This window comes from Lepus europaeus, chromosome 16 (genome assembly GCF_033115175.1).
Source record: "Lepus europaeus isolate LE1 chromosome 16, mLepTim1.pri, whole genome shotgun sequence".
NCBI classification, from domain to species: Eukaryota; Metazoa; Chordata; class Mammalia; order Lagomorpha; family Leporidae; genus Lepus; species Lepus europaeus.
Window position 1 is genome coordinate 47,940,553 of NC_084842.1, and position 22,068 is coordinate 47,962,620.

The following is a 22,068-nucleotide window of genomic DNA, read 5'->3' on the forward strand; positions in this document are numbered from 1 at the left end:
TTACAGTCGTCTTTTCTGAACTGATCACAGGGTCATTCATGCCTGTGTTAAAAAACAACAATATACGAAACCAAAAGAAAGTTTGGAAAAATAAGGTTAAATTAGAGCTACATTTTAATACCGTCCGTCCTATTACCGATTTGTATTTATTTCCTTTTGCTACTTTTGACATAATCTCTTTTCATCTTAGTTGACTAAATAACTTATTTAGCTTATTTAAGACCATTTTTTCCCCCTTAAAGTTAAAACACTTATTTGCTAGATTCCTTCTTAACTCCTTTGCAGCGAACTCAGTAAGAGCAAACTTATGTCCAAGCTATTTTATGTGCCTGATTTTGTAAAAGTGTAGTCGAAAGTTGGTGAATTGAAAAACAAAGATATTGGAGCACTCCTTAAGAAATATTAAATTTTTCGATACTGGTCAAGCTGTATTTTGTAGCAAATATTACCCTTAATATTTGATAAGGATTGGCTGTTAGTAAAGTTTCTTACCAATACATTCTCGCTGGCCTACTTGTTAGGTTTGTTAAAATGGAAAAAGTTCCCTATAAAGTTGCCCCTTGTTAACTGCGAAATGAATCCTCCCTCCTATAACCTTTTAAAGATATGATTGAGAAATTAGCGTTTTTCAAAAGCGGGTATGTAGCTTGAATCTAATGCATGCTTCCTTACTTTTGGACCTTTTATACTGCTCATATATCGACATTCAGGTTATTAATTATTTCCATACTAGTGTCGATACTTCAGTCGTGTTTTACAGTAGATTAATTCCAGTGATTTGATTGCAAATAAACTCCATCTTAGCACATATTTATTGTAGTTTTGAACTGTATAATATTATGAAGTAGAAATGTTAAAATAGGTTAATATCTAGCTACTACTTGGCGCCCATTATTAAGTTCCACTTCAGTGTAAATGCCTGAACATACAAGCATCTGATTCCGTTAACTAATGCAAGCCTCTTAGGGGGCCTCAGTCCAGTATTTTATAATTATTCACTCACTTATTCAACAAATGTTTATTAAGCAGCCACTTAAATATGCTATTTTATTGATGAAGTTATTTGGGGTAACCAGGACCAAAGCCACGTAGATGGTTGGAAGAGGAAACAGATTTAAAATAGTCTGAAAGCTTGGGTAGGAAAGATCAGTACTGTGATGAGATGTTTTTCAGTGGGTTAAAGTGTGTTCACTTTCATTGCCCAATATACACATCTTAGAGAGTTCCTATAAAAATCAGGAGTCCACATACTCCAGGAATTTTGTTTTGCCACTTTTTTGTTTGCTGCATCTTATTGGTCAAAGAGCTCCAGTTTAAGTCTTCTGACAGATGTGTAGAATGAGCATTTCGGATGCTTGGAGGAAGAAAGTAAGGAGGGAAGATAATACTACAGCTTCCATGGTAGATTTCATGTATGTCAAAGTAGACGTCATATAATCTTCCAAAATGTGGCTGTAATGTGAAAAACAGTGGCCCATTTATGAGGGATTTTTTTTCCTGTCCTTTGTTTTCTGTCATGAGACGGAGGAAGAAGAGGAAACCAATTCTCCGTCCCTAAGCTGACATGGCTCTTTGAAAGTAAGTTTGCTAGGGGGCGGGTATTTTAAATAGACCAATCAGTTCACTTCCCCATTGGATTTTAAATTTCTTTTTGGTGTACATTTCCCTTAGTGGCCCAGCTTTATTCCATGAGATTGTTGCCTGATATAAAAGAAAGTGTATGTTCCTATTGTGAAGAGAAGGTAAACGTCGCATCGCTCAGGGGGATGGGCTCTGTTGTAGAGGCCAAAGCCTCTGTTGGTGCCAGCTGCCTATGGAATGGAGAGGTGAGAAAGGTTTCAGCTGCAGGTATGCACTGCTGAAGTTGTTCAGCAGATATTCCCAGAAGGCCTGCTCCGTGATAGGCCAAAATGCCATTTCTGCCCCTAAGGAATTCCTACTCTCGTTGGGTGGGAGAGAGGATGAGGGTAACTGACAGGTGCATGTCTCCTTACAGTTTACCATTCGATCTCAGCATCCATGCTTGGCAGCAAGACTGGCACATGATAGCTGCTTAATGTTCATTGAAGGAATAAACCAAGTGATAAACCAGATTATTATCTTCTCAAGTATTACTTGATTAAGAGATATTTTCCCCCTGTGATTGGAAAACAAAAAGCTCTTGTTTTATTGTGATTCTGTATTGCTCATTCTGGGTTTAGAGAGGGCAGAACCTAAGGCCATATTTCTTGTGACAGTGTGTTAGAGTCCTCCTCCTTAACCCCAAGCCCCCAGCTTGCCACTGGAGACCATATCAAACAAGGACGTGACTGATACACGGTGGCCCCGAATCCCCATTTCCTGCCTGGCCAGCCCCTCCATTGTTGCGCATTCTTCCTGTCCTCATTTCCCCAGAGGATCCCATAGAACAGGTCATGTGACCTAAGCATAGAGCGTCCCAAGCGGATTACCAAACAAGTTTAAAAATTTTCTTATAAGTGCAGGAAGAAGGCCGGGGCCGGGGCGGGGACGGGGGGGGGGGGGAAGTGGGGGGATTCAAAGGGAGAATTAGCAAGGGAAAATTGTGGGCCCCCAAGAACCCTGTTCAGTCTACAGCTGCAGTGCTGTGAGTACCTTCAGAGGTGAGGCCCACTAGTTCAGGGTGGATGAGGGTCTCAAGAGTTAGGCTGGAGTATCAGCAACAGCCCAGGTCAAGAATGTAAAGCAGTGTAAGGATGGGGGCATAAAAGTGTTGCTGGGGTCGTGTTATGTTGAGCAGCGTATTTCTAGGTCATTCTCCAGAGGTGTTTTGAGGCCCAAGGAATGGTGGGGCAGAGTCAGGACCACTGTGTTTTGCTGTGTTTTCCACCCAAGCCCTATGCCCTGAAGAGAAAGGGTGCTGAGTCCTCATGGGTGCTTAGTGGTGGCCCTGGGGGTGAAACCAGGCTTGGAACTGGATTAACAGCAATGCACAGAAGTCAAAGGGCCTGGGGAGGAGAGGGCAGTAACATCCAGGGTTTGACCCTGGGGTCCAGTGTCTAGGTGGTGTAGGAAATGTGGTTGCAAGAGTTCCGAGACCGTGGTGGAATAGGAAAAGCTGAGTGAGAAGAAATTCTGGAAGAAAAGGATCAGAGAGTATACAAGTTAGGAATTTATTCTGAAACCCAACATGTCAGGACTAACAGCACCAACCCTGCAAAGCTCCACTGGAAAGTGTGGCCATGGTTGTGCTCAGTTTGTTTCTCCGAAAGCAAGTAGAAAATTGAAAATTTTACCTGAGTGTATTCCATAGTCCATAATGTTCTAAGAATGAAATTTCTCTCTCTTAGTCAATCTCATGGTCCTGTGTACTTAGAATACTGCTAATATATGGATCTTGAGGTTTTGTGGAAAATTTTGAAGAATCAGTCCCTTCGTAGTGATGCCCTCCTTGTCTTCCCATATATCTCTTGTCCCATTTAGCCACTCTAAGCTATTGTCCCTTACTTGAGAAGATCACATTGTTCTCAGAGACCCAGGAGTGCCTTACCCTACCTGTACTCATGGGAAGGCTGCTTTTCAAACAAATAGTTCTTTACCATCATAGGGTTACAGGATTCAAACCTGAGTTCAACTTCTGATTGCTGTTTTTAGTTGTGGGACTTTGGTCAAGTTAGGTAAATCTAGTTTCTTCATCTGTAAAACAGGAATCATGCTAGCTTCCTCAAAATTTATTGGGAGGAGAAATAGGGGAATATCTGCAAAGTTCTTAGCACAGTGTCTAGTATCCAGCAAGTATTCACTAAATGGTAAAAAAAATTTTGGCAAAATATGTATGCCATAAACTTGACAAACTTAAGTTTTTGTTTTTTTTTTTTTAAACAAAGCTTCATTCATTTATTTAAAAGGCAGAGTTACAGGGCAGGGGTGGGTGGTAGCAAGGAGTTGAGGAGAAAGAGACACACACACACCACACAACTTCCATCTGCTGTTTTATTCCCCAAATGGTTGTAATGGCCAGGCCTGGGCCAGGCCAAGGCCAGGAGCCTGGAATTCCATCCAGGTCTCCCTCATGAATGGCAAGGGCTCAAGCACTTGGGCCATCCTCCACTGCTTTCCCGGGTGCCTTTGCAGGGAGCTGGATCAGAAATGGGGCAACTGGGACTCAAACTAGGACCTATAGGGGATGATGGCAATCACAGGCAAAAGCTTAAGCAGCCACGCCACAAGGCCAGCCCAGATCTTAACTATTTTTGAGCACACAGTTCACTGTCATTAAGTACATCCGCACTGTTATGCTGCCATCACCACCATTTCAGTTACAGAAATCCTCATCTTGCAGAGCTAACACTCTGTACCCTTAACACTAATTCCCCATTCCTCTCTTCTCCAAGCCTCTGACAACCACCATTCTGTTTTTTGTCTCTATGAACTTGACTACTTCAGGGACCTCATGTAAGTGGAATCATTTAGTAGTTCCCTTTGTGACTGGATTATTTCACTTCATAATGTCTTCATGGTCCATCCATGTAGCTTGTGTCACTATTTTATAGTGTAGAGTTTTGTATGGGTGTTAATCAGGGAAATACTCTAATTACTCACATAAAATAGTATTTTTTTTTTTTTTTAAAGATTTAGTTGAAAGCCAGAGTTACAGAGAGGCAGAGGCAGAGAGAGAGAGAAGTCTTCTGCTGGTTCACTCCCCTGATGGCCAGGAGGCAGGAGTTTCTTCTGGGTCTCCCACAGGTAAAGGGGCCCAAGCAGTTGGGCCATCTTCTACTGCTTTCCCAGGTCATTGCAGAGAGCTGGATTGGAAGTGGAGCAGCCGGGACTTGAATTGGCGCCCATATGGGATACCGGCACTGCAGGTGGTGGCTTTACCCACTACGCCACAATGCCAGCCCCCATAAAATAGTATTTATACATTATTCTAGGATATAATAGTCATATTTCATTTTTAACACAAAGTAAGTTCCTGCACATTCTTACCATTTTTCCTTGGAGAGCTTCTTTCAATCATTCTTTTAGGGTAGGTCTGCTGGCAGCCAACCTCTTCGTTTTCCCTCATCTGAGAATGGATGGATTTCTCCTTCACTCCCGAGGGACCTATGTGCTGGACGTAGACTTCTGGGTTGGCAGTTCTGTTCTTTGAGCAGTTGAAGCATGTCGCGCCCTTTTCTTCTTCCTTTGTGTTTCTGATGAAAAATCTGCTCCTTTAGTTTTAGTTGTTGTGTCCTTAGAGATAAGATGTCATTCTCTCTCTGTACTTTCAAAATCCTTCTCTCTGTCTTTTCTTTTCAAGAAATTTGATTATAATGTGTCCTGTTATAGATTTCTTTGGACTTATTCCATTTGAGGTTCATTCACCTTTATGTAGGTTTATGACTGTTGCTAAATTTGGTACTTTTTCCCATTATTTCTTCCAGCTTTCAGAGGCCTGCCGTCCTTCTTTCGTTCCAGGATATGGAGGATGCGAATGTTGTACCTTTTCTTGCCAGTCTGTTTTTTCTTTATTGTTCAGTTGGGTGATTCCTTTATTCTTAAAAAACTTTGTTCACTGATTTGTTTGAAAAGCAGAGAGAGAGGGAGCACACGAGAGTGAGATGTCTTCCATTTGCTGGCTCATTTCCCCAGTGCAGAGCTCAGGACTTAATCTGGGTCTCTCTTGGTTGCCATGGACTCAAGCATTTGAACCATCACCTGCTGCCTCCCAAGGTGTGTATTAGCAGGAAGCTGGAATCAGGAGCTGAGCTAGAACTTGAACCCAGGCAATCTTGTGAGAATTTTGTGGATTGGATTTGGGTTGTCCAAGAGTTGAGGAAAATTTATGAGACCAGATACAAGGGTGGGAAGAGAAACAAAGCTTTATTTGAGTCGGAAACACAGAAGTTCCCAGCAAAGGGAAGGGTTGGTGGAGAGAGACCAAGCCTCTAAGGTCTCGCAGTCTAGGGGTGTTACATATCATTATTGCATCATCTTCAAACAGCAACTGTAGTGGTTATACATTAGCTATTGTGAAAGCAAGGGCAGTCTTAATGGGACTTCTTGTTTTTGTCAGAGCCTAAATTTTGGAGTCTGTTGGCAAATATTGTTACAGTTGGACTTACATTCTGTTCTGTTCAGTGTGTACATACTCTCAGGGAACCGTAATGTGTATGTGTTGGCAGGGAACTGTGAGGTGGAGTCAGAGGTCTAATCTAAGATGGAGTTAGTCTGGCCTGCTTCTAGTTTCAGGCTCCCTCGTTCTAATGTGGGACGTGGCTACCCCAGATGGTGTCGTAACCACTGTACCAAATGCCTGCTTCCTTCCTTCCTTCCTTCCTAAATAATGGTAGACACAATATTATACTTGGTATTTTCAATGCCATGGGGTAAATACAATACGTGAAAAAAATTTTATGGTTTTACATTTATTATTGCTATTTAGTCACAGAAAAGATTAATATTCTCCAAGAAATTTATTTTACTGTATGCCATATATAGATATCGTAATTTTATATGAAGAGAAACCATAGCAGAACAGGGTGCCTTTACAAAGAAGTAAACAAATAGCAATAAAGGAATTCTTCCATATAAAGACTTTTGATTTATATTTCACTTTTTTCAAAATGCAAAACCTTAATGTTAGAAGCAAAAAGGAAAAAAGTGGAAAGCAAAATAACAGAAGACCAAAGATAAGGAACTGTTCTATGTGAATGCATTACATGCATAGTATATGTATGAGAGCTGAGTTATAGTAAAACAGTTATATACAGTCATTTCTTATATGGAGTTAGAAATAGTAATTTCCAATCAAGTATGACTGGCCCAGCGTTTTCTCAGTCTTCAATTGCATGATGAATTAAAGCTGTAGAACAGTCACTTCTGAGAAGCACTTTCATGATAAATGCTTGACACAATATAATTTTTCTCCTTGTTCATTTGTAAACATTGGTGCCTTTTTGTAATCTATAAATTCTTTCATGGTGCTGAATTTACGCTGTCCAATACAGTAGACATTTGATTTGGACTTTAAAATGCTTGTTTTTACCTTATGCTTTTAGTGATACAGAGAAATCATTTGATGAAGATTCACTATCATGAATGAGGAAATCCCCTTCACTCTCTCTTTCATTTAATGCCATTTCTGCTTGGTGCCTGGTGACTTTGCCATAATACCACAGGTTGCCAGCCAATTTTCCAGTGAGTGAAGGCCTAATATAATCATACTGAGGAGGTAAAGGTTCCAAACCTAAGGTTAATGGATTATTCTGCATGATGGTAACATAGTTTTTTGGCATCAGACCAACCAACCATTCCATTGATCTTCCTGCACTTCTACCACTCAGAGTCATTTTCAGATTTTTCAGTAGCATCTATTACATCTCCTTTCTTAAAATTAAGTTCATCATTGGATGAGCTGAATGGGTAAAGAGCCCGTACCACTTGCAATACTCCCCTGGTAGTTAAGTTAAGATGGATGACTGCTGCTAATTTCTCTGATAAAGAACCCACATGGTCACTGAAAGGATTGTCATCATCTTCAGTTACATAGTTTGAAGGGAACAACCCCCTATTTGTCCATTGTAGCTACCCTGCCATCACCCATCACTGCATTTCTCCATGACAGTCACCTTTTTGTCAGTGATAATTCATCCTGTCTCTCAGCCATGTAGTTGATGTTCACATAACCAGGCAAGTTGAGGTCATAGACATTCCCTCCAGTCAACAAAGCTGTCATCAGTAGGAGATGCAGACTCTGGCACACTAGGTTTTCTTTTGACTTTTCCAACGTCTGAATTGCCCTTTACGTTTTTTACAATAGATTCTTTTTATGCACTGTTTTTCCTTTCCACATAGTTAGAAGGCACAAAACCCGTTCTATTCATGGAAATTCTAACTCTTCACAGGGACTTAGAATCATCCAGAAGCCATAATCTCTCATTCGTCTGGATGTCCAGCTCTTGTTCTTGTTGGGCCACATTGTCAAATTTGGCCACCACCACCACTTCTTTTGCCTCTATTCTCAGCTTCAGCACTGAGGAGGGTACTGGGCTGCGGCCGTGCCTGCTGCTACGGCCACTGGGACATGAAGCCCACGCTCTGCCACCGTGTTTGCCTCTGTTTTCAACCCATGGTGTGGTGGAGTGGGGAGGAATGCCTTCTTACTGCTGGACTGGGGGGTCAAGTGCAATGATTTTAGTATTACTTTTATGCTTGGTGCAAGCTTTTTGACAGTGCCTGAGTGGTGTATTCCTTAGATTTAGCTTATGTTGGTGCTGGTTGTGTGTTTGGTAACACGTTTAATGATCAAATTAGGGACTGAGCACTATTTCTAATCACCAGCTTCCTGAAGATTAGTATGAATGTACTTTAATAAACCTGTGGGAAAAATCAAATTAAAAGGTAAGGTTATTTTGCTAAAAAATTGTTTTGAAATACATCCATAGTTTTTGCATAATATGCATTTTCTATGAAGTTTTTGAAGACCCTACCTGTGTGTTTATCATTAGCACATTGAATAAATGATTTAAAATGTAGTAATTTTTATTTTAGTAATTTTGAAAATTTATTATTTTTTAAAGATTTATTTTATTTATTTGAAAGGCAGAGTTACAGAGAGAGGTCTTCCATCCACTGGTTCACCCCCTACATGGCCACAACGGTTAGGGCTAGGCCAGACTGAAGCCAGGAGCCAGAAGCTTCTGGGTCTCCCACATGGGTGATCCTCTGCTGCTTTCCCAGGCGCATCAGCAGGGAGTGGGATCTGAAGATGCCGGTGCTGCAGGTGGTAGTTTTACACAAGTTCCACCTATGATAGCCTTGTCAGGGCCTTATATGGGCCACAGGCTGGACATTCTTCATTTGACTCACCGGTTGGCTGGTTTTGGGAAAATCTCTACAACTCTAAAGGTCTTTTCTTAGCAATAAAATGGCTGTTGTAATACTATATCAAAGTGTTGTCAGGAATATTAAATAATGTGCCTGAAAGCAATTTAGCTGAGAGGTATTACACAAACATAAGTGATAATTATCTAGTTTAGCTGCTCCAAGCACATGATGGTGATGGATAATGACAACATACCTAATTCCCCTTGCTTTTCAGCTGTGTATGCCAATAGAGTATGGTTATGCATGATTTTCATATGCCTTAGAATTTTTAATTATGAAAAACTTTCAAACTCAAGCTACTGAAAAACCTATCATGCAGAATTAACAAACTTCATATTTATTTGCTTCAGATCTTTTCTTCTGAAGAAAAAGAGAATAAAATGTTAGGCATATAAACCCTTATCTTCACATCCCTGTAATTGGTGTAGAGCATTTGCATGCATGTGTTCGTGGTATTACTGCATATGTAAGAGTACATAACCACAAACAAAACGCTAATATTTTAAAGCTTACATAAAGTGGCTTATTATTATTATTATTCCTTTGCAAAGAGAATACTTATTTTGGGGATTTATCCAAGTTGCTAACATAGGTTGAATGCGGTAGAATATTTTATTATAGTTCATCATTCTTCTGTGGATGGACGCTGGGATCTTTGCCTTTTGCTAGCCATGCTATCATGCCATCCCTGCACTTGTCTCCTGTACATATGTATGATCTCTAGGGGAAGACCTAGAAATGGAGCCCAACTACTGAATATGTTAACTTTACTTGACAATGGCTGGTTGTTGTTACAAGCATAAGCACCAGTTAACATCCCTGCACTTGGGTATCAAAACTTTCATCTCACTGCATATTCACTATTCCTTGGTAATATCAGATATAACAGTTTTGGGCAATCTGATGGGCAAGAAATATTTTTCTTACTTGTTATTTGCATAGCTGATTACTTCATGAGATTGATCATCTTTATATAATGTCAATTGAGATTTCCTTTCCTGTATATTCTGTATTCACACCCTTGGCACAGTTTTAAGTTGTTTTGTTTTTATTAATTTTGTAATGTATTTTATATACCACCCATTATTATATGGATGGAAAATATCTTCTCAATCTTTGTGTGTGTTTTAAAAAATTGTCTGTGTGGCAACTTTTGAGATAAACTGTGGTATGTGTTTGAAAAATTAGAATGCTTATATTTTTAGAAATTATTTTAGTGGTGATGCTTATTGTCTATGCTGTTGGATGAGGCAGAGGAGGCTATTAGGACTAATATTTCTTCAAATTGCTCCAGAATTTATCCCCTTAATTAGTATCTAGAGGATAAAGTTTTTTACTTTGCTTGTGGACTTTGGGTCAACTTGAAGTCTTGGGCAGATTGCTGGTTCCCAGGAGCCAATTACTGATTTAAAGAGTGTTGTGAAGTTTCGTTTTGGCACTTGCAGAGCCCCTTACAGCACACCAATATTATGGGCACATTCTCATTGCATCTGCAGTGTTACCCAATGGGAGTTCTTGAGCCCTTGGAAAGAATGTTCTGTTGATCTGATTACACTGATTTCTATACAGTGAATGATCTCGCTGCAATAAGCACTTTCTACTCTCCCTAACCGGTAGTCTTGCTAACAAAATAACTTAATTGAGAAGTTCAAACTGTTGGGGCAAGTGGAATAGAGTTGTGGCTGAGGCTCCCGTCTATCTTTTGTTGTGCAATCAAGTAGCACTTATTCACCAACTTTGCTCAAGGCTGTCCTGCCTAAACAAAACCCACCTAATCTCCCAAATCACTTTGCAAAACAAAAGAACACACAGAGGATACAGAAACCAAGGAGACCAGTGCATGTTGTATGTGGTACACAGCACTCCCTCTCCCTTCCCCACTAGTGACTATGAATTTATCTGGAACTGCTTTTTGATAATTACATACCTGTTTTAAAGTCTGAGTGAGAGCGTATACCCTCTTTGAGGACCAGTAGGGATTCTGGATTCTCAGGCCATCTGGCCTGATGATAGCTTGCCACAATTATAGTTAAAGTTGAAGGTAGAAATTGCAGGAAGCTAGGGTTGCAAACACAAACCTATAAAATGAGCCTCCTGATCTGGACCTTGCAGGCTTGCCTTTCTTAAGAACGGTGACCAATTGCTTTGCTCCACTCATGCTTGCCTGGATGCACTTGTTTGTTCTTTAGTGCTCCGGGTGAGCCTCTGACAGTACAATAGAAGTCATTGGGGGGCCGGCACTGTAGCTCACTTGGTTAATCCTCCACCTACGCCGGCATCCCATATGGGCACCCGGTTCTAGTCCTGGTTGCTCCTCTTCCAGTCCAGCTCTCTGCTGTGGCCCGGGAGGGCAGTGGAGGATGGCCCAAGTGCCTGGGTCCCTGCACCCGCATGGGAAACCAGGAAGAAGCACCTGGCTCGTGGCTTCGGATTGACGTAGCGCCGGCCATAGCGGCCATTTGGGGAGTGAACCAATGGAAGGAAGACCTTTCTCTCTCTCTCTCTCTTTCTCTCTCACTGTCTACAACTCTACCTGTCAAATTAAAAAAAAAAAAAAAGTCAGTGGAAGTGTCCTTTTACTAATGATTTGTCCCTCCTTCACTCACTGACTTTGTCCCTGCAATCAGTTTGTGGTGCCAATCACCATCTCTGTTTAGTTTCTCCATTTGTTTAAAATCTGATGGAAAACCTTAATAAATAAATACACACAGATAATAACTACCATTTGTTTAATTACAGACTGTTTCTTCTGTATTGTCCGAGTTACTGCAACTCTTTGACAAACAGAAGATAGACATACTTTTTTTTTTTTTAAAGTGCACAGATTTTTAAAAAAGATTTATCTACTTGAAAGGCATAGTATCAGAGAGAGAGGGAGAGAAAGAGATCTTCAGTCCACTAGTTCACTCCCTACATAGCCTCAACAGCCAGGACTGGGCCAGACTGAAGCCAGTATCCTGGAAGCCCACCCAGGTCTCCCACAGAGGTGGCAGGCGCCCAAATACTTGGGCTGTCCTCTGCTGCTTTCTCAAGCACGTTAGTAGGGAGCTGGATTAGAAGTGGAGCAGCCAGGACTCAGACCAGCAATTATAGGTGATGCTGGCATGCAGGTGGCAGTTTAACTTGCTGTTCCATGATGCCAACCCCATATGCCCACATTTTAGGTGGGAAGATTGCAGCCTAGAAGTGAAGTGCCTGACTTAGTCAATGGAAACATAAGGGTTCCAATCAAGCCCTCTGCTTCCAGCTGCCACTATTTCACATTTGTTTTTTTTTGTGGTGGAGTCACTGGGAGAATAGCAAGGTGCTTCTGTTACAGTGGCTCCTCCATGCACTACTTGGGGCTGTGTCCTTAGGTGAATCCTCCATCCTCCATTCATTCATTCATTTGTTCATTCAATCTGTCAGTCCATCATCATTCATTTAGTAGTGGAGTCCATTAGGGCCAAGTGCTTAGGATACTGTTATGTACAGAACATAGTCTCTGCCTTCATGGTGAGGAAAGGCCACAAACAAGGAGATGCAACCCAACAGGATGACCTTAATGCCAGGAGAGGCCGAGGGGCCTGGTCTCTTGGTCTAAAAAGCCATGCTCAGTCTTCCTCCTAGACCCTTTCTAGTACGCGGAATAACAGGTCAGTGGAGCTGAACTTTGCTTGGTTGTTTAAGTATTAACAACAACAACAGGAACAAGGAAAAAGAAAACCACCAAAACCCAAATGTGCTGCTAAAATGAAGAAAAATGAGTTTTACTCCCCAGGGAGCTTTTGCCATTTTTCTTAACACTTTTTCTCCTTCTGAGAGCTCATCATGGATAAGTGTGATAGTTTACCTGGCTGAGCATGTCTCGTCCAGGCCGATGGATGAGTTAGAGCACGCATAAAGGCCAGAGGAGCAAGCAGAACTGTACCCAAACCATCCCCAGGTAGTTGCTAAGCTATTCTGCTTGGTAAAAGACTCCAGAGAGCTTCCCTGATCTCTAGTTTCTCTTTTCAGTGTTTAATAACCTCTGCTATCAGGAAATCCTTCTTCATATTTAACCCAGTTCTCCCTCGCCACAGTTCAGTCTCATTTCTCTTGTTGTCCTTAGTGGCGACTGAATAGTGGGTCATTATCTTCTTGATAATATCATCAGTGTTCTTGAGAAGTATCAGAACAGCTTCCCTAAGCCCACACTTCTGAAAGGGAGACAAAAACACTCATTTTCTCTCCCACCCCCCTCTTTCTTTCTCAATGACACTACTTGGAAATATAATCTCTGACATATTGCTCTTAAGTCTGTGATCTAAATATTCACACCAGTTCTTGAGATATGCATGGGTTCCATTTTCTACTCAAAAAGCAAGATCCTTTGATCCTTTCCCATGCTGTTGATTCATTCAATTTAACTGCCCTTCGATCACCTCCTCCTGGGGATGTGGTGCCATTGCAGAGGCTACAGGGGTCCTGAGGAGGAGTTTCTGCTTGTGACTCCCACCCAGAAAGAGAAACCTGAATGCCTCTTGCTTGTTCTGGTTCTTTTGATGGTCTGTGGTTTGGAGCTGCTGGTTTCTGTCCTCCACACACACAAACTTATTTTCTGGTTTATATTTTGGCATATTCAGAATTTCCATCAACCCTATTCTCTGAGAGTCATGGCCTCAATGCTGTTTCTGTGCCCTTCCCATTCTTGATTCATTTTAGAAATGCTACAAGGGAAATCTGTACATAGAAACTCTGCTTTAGAAGTGATTGCTAAACCTGTTTCCCATGAGATTCTGCATCATCCTCATAAGGGAGTGTGATTGATCTTTCTGTCTCCCCAGCACTTATCAGAAATACCTGACACATTTCAAACAAACTTGATGACTGTTGGTTGGTTGTCAAATGAGTTGTTGGGAAATACTCTGTGTTTTGTTTCTTTCTTTCTTCTTTTCTCTTTTTTAGTTCTGTCTCTATTCCTTTCACTTAAACATAAAAGCAGCATTGAGCTTTGCCTGGCTGCCAGCGTAGGCAGCCCTCCCACCCTGGCTGCCAAGCTTTTAGCAGATGAAATAAAAATCTATTTATAACTGGTCTCTGATGGATTTCCTCCCTACCTGTGGTAGTGCTCCATCAGCAGGTGTATGGAACAGATGGAGAAGAGCTTTAATTTTTTCAGTTCAATTAGATGAACTCTTCAGGTTCAGACCAGTGCATTCCCTTTCTCACTTAGTTTCTTCCTCTTGGCATTAAAATTGTTGAGCATAGCAAAACCCAAATTAAGTCCAGGAGATAAAACGCATATAGTGCCTGCCTTTAAAATAAGTACTTTGGCACAGGAACCACATTCAACATCATAAGGCTAAATCAGTTTTAACCCTTGCCTCCCTCCTCAGTGTTTTATTTTAATATAATTTAAATTAAATTTAAATTTGGAGTACTGAAAGATTAAAGAGCATAACTGCTTTCTTTTTTTCTTGTGAGGTACTTTTAGCATTTAAACATGCATCGTGAAACTGTGTCATACTATGTAGAAACAATTCATAGTTCAGTTTATATGTTGAGGAATGTTAATGAAGGGATGAAATCATTCATGTTCATTTGCCATCTTTTCTCTTTTCTCATGGCCAGAATAGTGATCAAATGGCACCAGATCAAACGCCAAAACCAGTCTCAACGTGGTCTGCCTAAGCTAGCTTTTGGTTTTAACACCACTAGCACAGTGAAAGACTGGTTACCACAATTTCTGGCTTCTGCACATACAAGGTATATGTATATGCTATAATTACCACAATGGCGCTTGGTCGGGTGTACGTCTCTGGCTCCCGGGATCCTAGGTTTCAGTTTGTCCCTGGCTCTCAGATGGGAGGCCAAGTCTGATTGCAGCCACACAATTCACACAGCTCACAGACATTTATTGATCTGCTGCCCAGTGTGACAACACTGCCTTCAATGAGGCTCACATTTGGGTTCTTTGTTCCTTCTAGCACCCTCCAAATTATTTAGGTAATATCTATTTGATGCTGGGTTTGCAATAGGCAAGATCTGGCCTATTTCAATGTATCTTTTGTTCATGTTATAATAGAAGCAGTTGTTTTTTTTCTGTTTTATATTGCTCAATTCTTAATTATTTCTGGATGATTTTGTTTTCAAGGGTGTGGATGATGGAGATTTGCAGCTTATTCTGTAATTGCTATCCTATTTTATTGCCCACTAAAATTCCTATCTGGGAGTTTCTGGAGCCCAGAAAGATTTGACTGTAAGTCAGCGTATCAGTGCACTGCCTGCTAGGAGCGGGGTGAGCGGCTTGGTTGAGGGAAACAACACAGATGAGAGCTTCCACTTCTCACGCACACCGGTGTCTGATGAGTGCTTTTGAAGTTCCCTGTGGTTGTTTTGTGTACTTTGTCACAGGCTCTCATGTTTGGAGGTTAACTTAAATATTATCTCACAAAATCACTTCTCTGATCCTTGCATCTCCTTTGCTGTATCTGTGTCTAGTGACTGTCTTACTTTTCACAATAGAGATCTCAACTTCTCACTTCTGGCTGACCCATGCTATTTTGGTAAGTTATTTTATTGAGCTGTGAGGCTGTGATCTTTCTTTCTATTACTTTCACCTGCAGCTCCTCCTTTTATCTTTTGGGGTTATCTAGCTCAAAAATCTAATTCCAACACGTGGCAGCCTTTCAAGTATTTGAAAAATGATCCTTCTGTATTCAACCATTTGTATATGACATGGTTGAATTATATGGTTTTGCTTTATACCTGCTCTGGTTTAACTACCTCTTCATTATGGAGTAACAGGCAAGCAAGTCTGAGAATTTCCTGTTTGCTTTTTGACTCAGTGGAGCATCTTACTCCACCAGCAGGACTGGGGGCAGGGACAGTTGTTATATCCAGGACATAATGTCTTGTGGCTGTGATGGAATTCATTTTGATAATTTGGACCTGGATTCCATCATTTCTTGGTACCATGTGGCTGTGTGAGCATAGTGTGTGATTGTATGGAGAATGATGTCCAGGGGGTACTCACTCAGTGACAAATACAGGGCCATCTAGAATGTGAATGTGACCTGTGAACATAAGTCATTCCATTCAATCAAACCTCCACACTGATTTCTTCCCTTATGACAGTGTCACACCATTTCATGTGTGACATGTATTTGAAAGAGTTACAGAGAGGGTGAGGCAGAGGCAGGGTGGGGGGAGGGAGGAAAGAGAGAAAGAGAAGGGGGGAGAGAAAGAGAGAGAGAGAGATAATGATCTTTCATCTGCTGGTTTACGCCCCAAATGGCCACAATGCCCAGGGCTGGGCCAGGCTGAAGTCAGGAGCCAGGAGCTTCTTCCAGGTCTCCCATATGGGTACAGGGGTCCAATTATTCTTTGCCAATTGTAGAAGCCAAAATAATAGGTTGCTGGATTCTCAAGATGAATAAAATAGATTCCCGGTTAAATCCATTTATGATTTGCCCATCTCTTCTCCTGTGGGGTCATCACTGGGAAGGAGTATTGGGTTTTTTTGTTGCTGTTGTGTTTTTGTTTTTAGTTTTTCTTGTGTATTGTTAACATATCATGCCTTATTTCCACGAATAAGGGTATGTGACTGTGGTTGGAAGTGTCTTGGTGTGGGGATGTTCAGTCTCTGAAGCAGTACCTGAATCATGGCAGGTGCCCAATAAGTGTTTGTTGAATGAATGAAGGAGTCAGAAGCTTTTCTTCTGTATTGGTGACACCATTGTTTCAAAAGCTATCATGCTGCATGAGTGGCAGTTTCTCACTCTCTGAGCCTCCTAGTGGGCCCCCGCGGAGCCACTATACTTGGGTGGCTGCAGATTAAGGATCTCTCAAATCTCTGTCAGTGTTTAAAATTCTTAGGCTGCCTTAGATTAATATCATCCCCACCACCACATGTCTCAGACAAATTAGTTGCCTCATGTAGATTCAGCTATATTTAATTTTACTTCAAATAATATTCATTCAACAGATTTTTTTGAGGATTTACCATGTTCCAGGTGCTATGTTAAGAGCTTGGGATTCAGTGGAGAACAAGGCATTCAGATCTTTGTCTGAGTACAGTGGGGGAACAAACGCTGTGTGTGTGTGTGTGTGTGTGTAATATTTTGCTACAAATTGCACAGGAAACCTGCAGTGCTCCATGATAACATACTGTTGAGCTACTACTATGTACTTCGATTGTTGACTTCTATCAGAATTGTGAGTAAATAAATCTCTGTTTAAGACACTACATCCGTGGTAATTTGTTCCTGCAGCCCTAGGAAACAAATCCGGTAGCTAATTAGATGTGGGACTTGGTGGAGGGAGTGGTCAGGAAAGTTCCTGTGTTTTCTGAAAGATTGACACATAAGCTCTGTTTTTCCAATGACAGGAGATCCAATTCATCATTAAGGAGGTCCCAGAGATCTGTCTGATGAATTTGAGGAATTTGGACTGGTGTCGTGTGGACGAGGACTTTGATTTAGTGACTGCTGTATCCCCAGCATTTAGAACACAGCTGATACGTGACAATACCTTAATGAGTTAATTAATAGAAGATATACAAAACAATGAAAGCAGCAATTTTTGAGTAAAGCCAGGATCTGGTGGGGAGAATTGGGACAGAAAAGCTGCTGTCCCTTCACCTCCTCCTCACTCGCTGTGATGGCTAGAAAGGAGGGAAGCATGAGTTCATGGCTGGAGTCACTGACCTGACTTGGTGCTGCTGAGACAGTGACCTTACTGTTTGATTTCCTGGCACATGTGCAACACTGTGTATCAAAGGAGGGAAGAACCATCTTCACAACCAATGATACTAAAACCTGAGTAAGATGCAGTATTAATTCACCAAATAGTTCATTAGTATTAGGCATTGAGCAAAAGAGTAATTCCTCTGAAGCAGTCATTGGGTGCTTGCCATATGCTGAGCCATGTGCTGGGCTGGGCTCTGGGGTATACCGATAGGTGAAGTGCACCCCATCCTTGCGGTGTCTACAGGTGGGAGGCCAGGCAAGTAAACAAGTTTGACATTATGTGAGAGTAAATCTTTTACATAAGCCATGGATGTCCTAGGAACACAGAGTAGGGGTCTACTAAGATGAAAGTAGGCATTTTAGAGTTTAAAGAAGATTAAATTCTATTCAGATTGAGTTGTAGCATTCACCTTGGGCCTAGGTGAGATAGTTGGTTTACCGGGTGGAATCGCATGACAGGTGCCTGCACACTTCTGGTTAAATAATGCCTGAAATGCAACCTGGTGTTTCTTTGCCTTTTGCTTTCCAGGAGTCCTCAATCAAAACACAGATTACGCTGTTGGATTTCATGAGCCATTGTAGTTAGGCATTCCTGCTTTGTTGATGATTGAATTCCTCGGTTGGCTTTCAAAGGAAGAGCCAATGACAGAGGATATGGGATATAGGATGGCTAAGCATAGGCAGTGACTGGAGCAGAAGACTCCCTGGAGCCCAGGGAAAGAGTGCACTTGATATTTAAGGAGAAGAATTGAAAAGATTACAGGAGAATCCTTAGAAGGGGTACTGAGCATAGTCTGAAAGATTCACAGGTGTTCCGTGGGCTAGGTCTGCTGGGGTCTTTATCCCAGTACTCTGGCTGATGGCAACATGCCTGGGAAAGGGGCTATGGGCTGATTTTGTCCTCATTGAAGCAGGCACTCAAGGCTCATCTCTTTGGGAATGCAGAAAGAGACTGGATCTATGTAAATTTAAGAGTCTGTATTCTGGGTATTAGAATGGACCTTAGCTGTTGGGATCATGTCTTAAGTGTCCTATATTTGGATAATCAGTAATTTGAGGATGCTGATGTGAATGAAAGCAATCCATGGACTTGCCCCATTACCATTAGGTCAAACAAATACATTTTAGGTTCTTTTTGTGATAGCTGTACATGTTACTTGCCAGTATTAAAATATTTTAATTTTCAATGACTTGGACTCTGGTTGCTGTGATGAACCAGTTAGGCAATGTTGTCAGAGAAAACCTTAAATTTACTCTCATTTTTAGTCATGAATGAATCTCTGATTGCCGTGATGAAGAAACATCCTGGGTGCCTCCTGCCTTGCTTGAATTAACAGAAACGTAACATTCCATTTTGATCAGGAGGTACCAAAGGTGGAGCATAAATAAAAACATAAGAAGCACTTCATCACTCTGAGGAGCTGTTTAATTTTCATCAGTCAGGAAAGATACAGACACCAAATCAAAGGTGCTTACAGGATTTTAGTGACAGTTCTGTTTTTTTTAATTGTTTAATTTTATTTTTTTAAAATGTTCACCGGATTCTAACTCTCCCCTTGGGCTAATGTTGGTTGGAAGACCGTGAGCGTTAGCGGTGGCTTCCCTAGATTCCCCCTTGCTGCATGGGAGGGATGTTTCTACTTCATTGCCCACATGGCCTTGGCAGATATAATCAGTCACTGGTATACTACCTAGATTGCTTTATAGAATGGCCCTTCTATTCATTTGTTTAGCAGACATCAACTGAGTCTTGGCTTTGTGTGGTGAACCATGGGAAGTGCTAATATGTAAATCGTGTCTCCAACCATGTGTAAAGGACCCTGGGTGTCATAAGTAACCAAAGCCTCATATGCTTCCTGACCTCACTGAGGAAATGCTATGGGCCCAGCCACGTTTCTTCTTTTTTTGAAGACCACAAATACCTCTCCATTTCCCCCGCAATCAAGTTCCCCACAGCCTAACCCCAACTTGTCTTGATATCCTCACCTCCCGGGTCCTCTGCGCCATGGTTTTGCCCTTTCCCGAGCTGCTCTGTTCTCTGCTGCCTCTATGCTTTCGCACCTTCTGTCTCCTTTGTTCATGCTGCCCTTGACTCATTTTCACCAGCTGGCAAACTTCTGCACGGTATCCAAAACCAGCTCCTTTCTTAGCTCCTGTGTGAGCCGTCCTCCCTCCCTCCTACCCAAGGCAGAGATGGTCTCTGGGTTTGTGCTGGGACATCTGGGATACAGAATTCCTTTTGGGAGAGGTGATTGGTGACCAGAATATTAGAAGGCAATAATCCTTGGCTTTCCTAGCTCAGCCCAGGCTGGTCTGGCCCCTTTAGGAGGAGCTCAGCATTTATGTTGTCAGGTTCTAGGGACTCTGCAGGACAGACTGTCCTGTTCTGTGACCCCTGGAATCTGTCGTGAATGGGGAGGGAGGCCTGGGGTATGCCTTTCAGCCCCCCTCAGATCTGCATAGACACATTTTCTGTGTACATAATAAGCACATTAATCTAAGAGCATGATAAGAATGATAAGAATGATAAGAGCAAGAGAATTATAGCTAACCCCATTGGGGATCCATTATCTTGAATACTGTTTTGGTGTATTTTAATATTTATTATTATTTCATTTATCCATTAATACATACCTTCATAATAAAATATGAATGGTCTGTGAAAAGTTGTTTTTTTTTTAGAAGCAGATGTAGACAGAGCTTTGCTTTGTACTCATCTACTGATTTATTGCTCAAATGCCTGCAAGTGAAGGAAAAAGATTTTTTTTAAGATTTATTTTATGTTTATTTGAAAGGCAGAGTTACAGATAGTGGTACAGACAGAGAGAGACAGAGAAAGAGAGAGAGAGAAGTCTTCCATCCACTGGTTCACTCCCCAAATGGCCGCAGTGGCTAGAGCCGAGTTGATCCGAAGCCAGGAACCAGGAGCTGGGAGCTTCGTCTCCCATGTGGGTGCAGGGGCCATCCTCAGCCGCTTTCCCAGGTGCTTCAGCAGAGAGCTGGATTGGACATGGAGCAGCCAGGACTCAAACCAGCGCCATATATGGGATGTCAGCACCACAGGCCTGGGTTTTAACTTGCTGCACCACAGTGTCGGCCTCAGAAAAAGATTTTTGATGATGTACAGGGTGAGCCTGTTATTTTAAGTCTTCACTGGGTCACATTCCTTAGCATCCGGAGGAAGTAGTGAAGGCCATGTGAATATGCTTTCTGCTGGTGATTGAGTCCTAGACTTGCAAATAGTTTGCTGAAGACTGAATAATGGAAAAGCAATCAGGGCAAGGTGTAAGGGGTGTGTGTGTGTGTGTGTGTGTTTTGAATATGTATTTCATGTACTTGAAAGGCAGAGAAAGAGATCTTCCATCTGTTGGTTTATTCCAAATGCCCATTAAAATCAAGGAGCTAAAGCCAGGAGTCCAGAACTCCTCTGGGTCTCCTATGTGAGTGGCAGGGGCCCAAACACTTGAGCCATCACCTGCCACCTCCCAGGATACATGAACAAGAAGCTGGATTGGAAGCAGACTAGCTAGGACTCTGTCATGTGATGTGGGCATTGCCAGTGGAGACTTAACCCACTGTGCCATAATGATCGGCACTTGAATACTGAGATGATTGTTACACAGCCTTTTTGGAGAAAAATCATTCACAGGAATGTTGTGACAATGAAAAAAGTGTTGAGTGCTCTCCTAGAGGCGTGGACTTGATTCTTGGAGAGTACCAGATTACCAGTGAAGAACAGCTATAAGGTAGGAGAGGAAATGAAGTTGAAGGGAGACTTCCCAGAACTGGGGTTTTAGGTAGAAATCCTGAGAACAGCAGAATCTTAGAATTTTCTCTGCATGATAGATAAGGGGACTGTCTTGATCATGGTCATGGTAGGAATACATTCGGGAGGAATGGTTGGAGAAAGTTGAACAAAGGCACTTTCACAAAGCTACAGTCAGTGTTAAGGGAAACCAACAAGCAATGGCAGAGCACCTGGGAGCTAGCAACAACATTACCAGTCTTGACCAAAGGGGCAGGAGAAAGCAGCAGTTATGAGAATGGAGCTATGATGGCAGGAGAGGTTTGCCCTCTAGGCATTGTGCCCTCTTGTAAAGGAATTCAGCCATTACCAAATTGTGTAGAGAAAGCCAGGAAAATAAATTCCCACCCAGTCCAACTTTCCACCAGTGTTTGCCTTTGGCTAAACCCAACCAAAAGCCAGAGATCAAGGGAGCAAGGTAATGTATAGTCCCTCAGTGCACGAATAGGATGGAGAGTGATTCTAGAAGAGCAAACAGAGAGGTACTGCAGAAAGGCTGGCTAGGCACAAGCGAAAGTAATGCTGGGCAGCATTGGGAGCTCTGCTGAGGCCGGAAAAAAATGTAATTGGAAAGGATAGGGGATTCTCCTTGGGTGAGCAAAGAGCTCTCTCTCTGAATTCGAAGTGCCATTCAAAGAGCTGGAATTTACCTATCCATGTCTGCTTTTTGTCACTCGCACCTTGGGATGTGTACAAAAGGACAGTGACAGTAAGGGTAAGGAC

At 41.9% G+C, this 22,068-nt stretch overlaps 1 protein-coding gene and 1 pseudogene across 2 annotated transcripts in view; one reads left to right on the forward strand and one right to left on the reverse strand.

The window, feature by feature from the left end:
• The window catches only part of MSRA (methionine sulfoxide reductase A), a 410,272-nt gene that overhangs the window by 62,113 nt on the left and 326,091 nt on the right, over positions 1-22,068 (forward strand). The window lies entirely within an intron of this gene.
• LOC133775447 (cytoplasmic protein NCK1-like) overlaps positions 6,836-22,068 on the reverse strand; it is a 30,007-nt pseudogene continuing 14,774 nt past the window's right edge.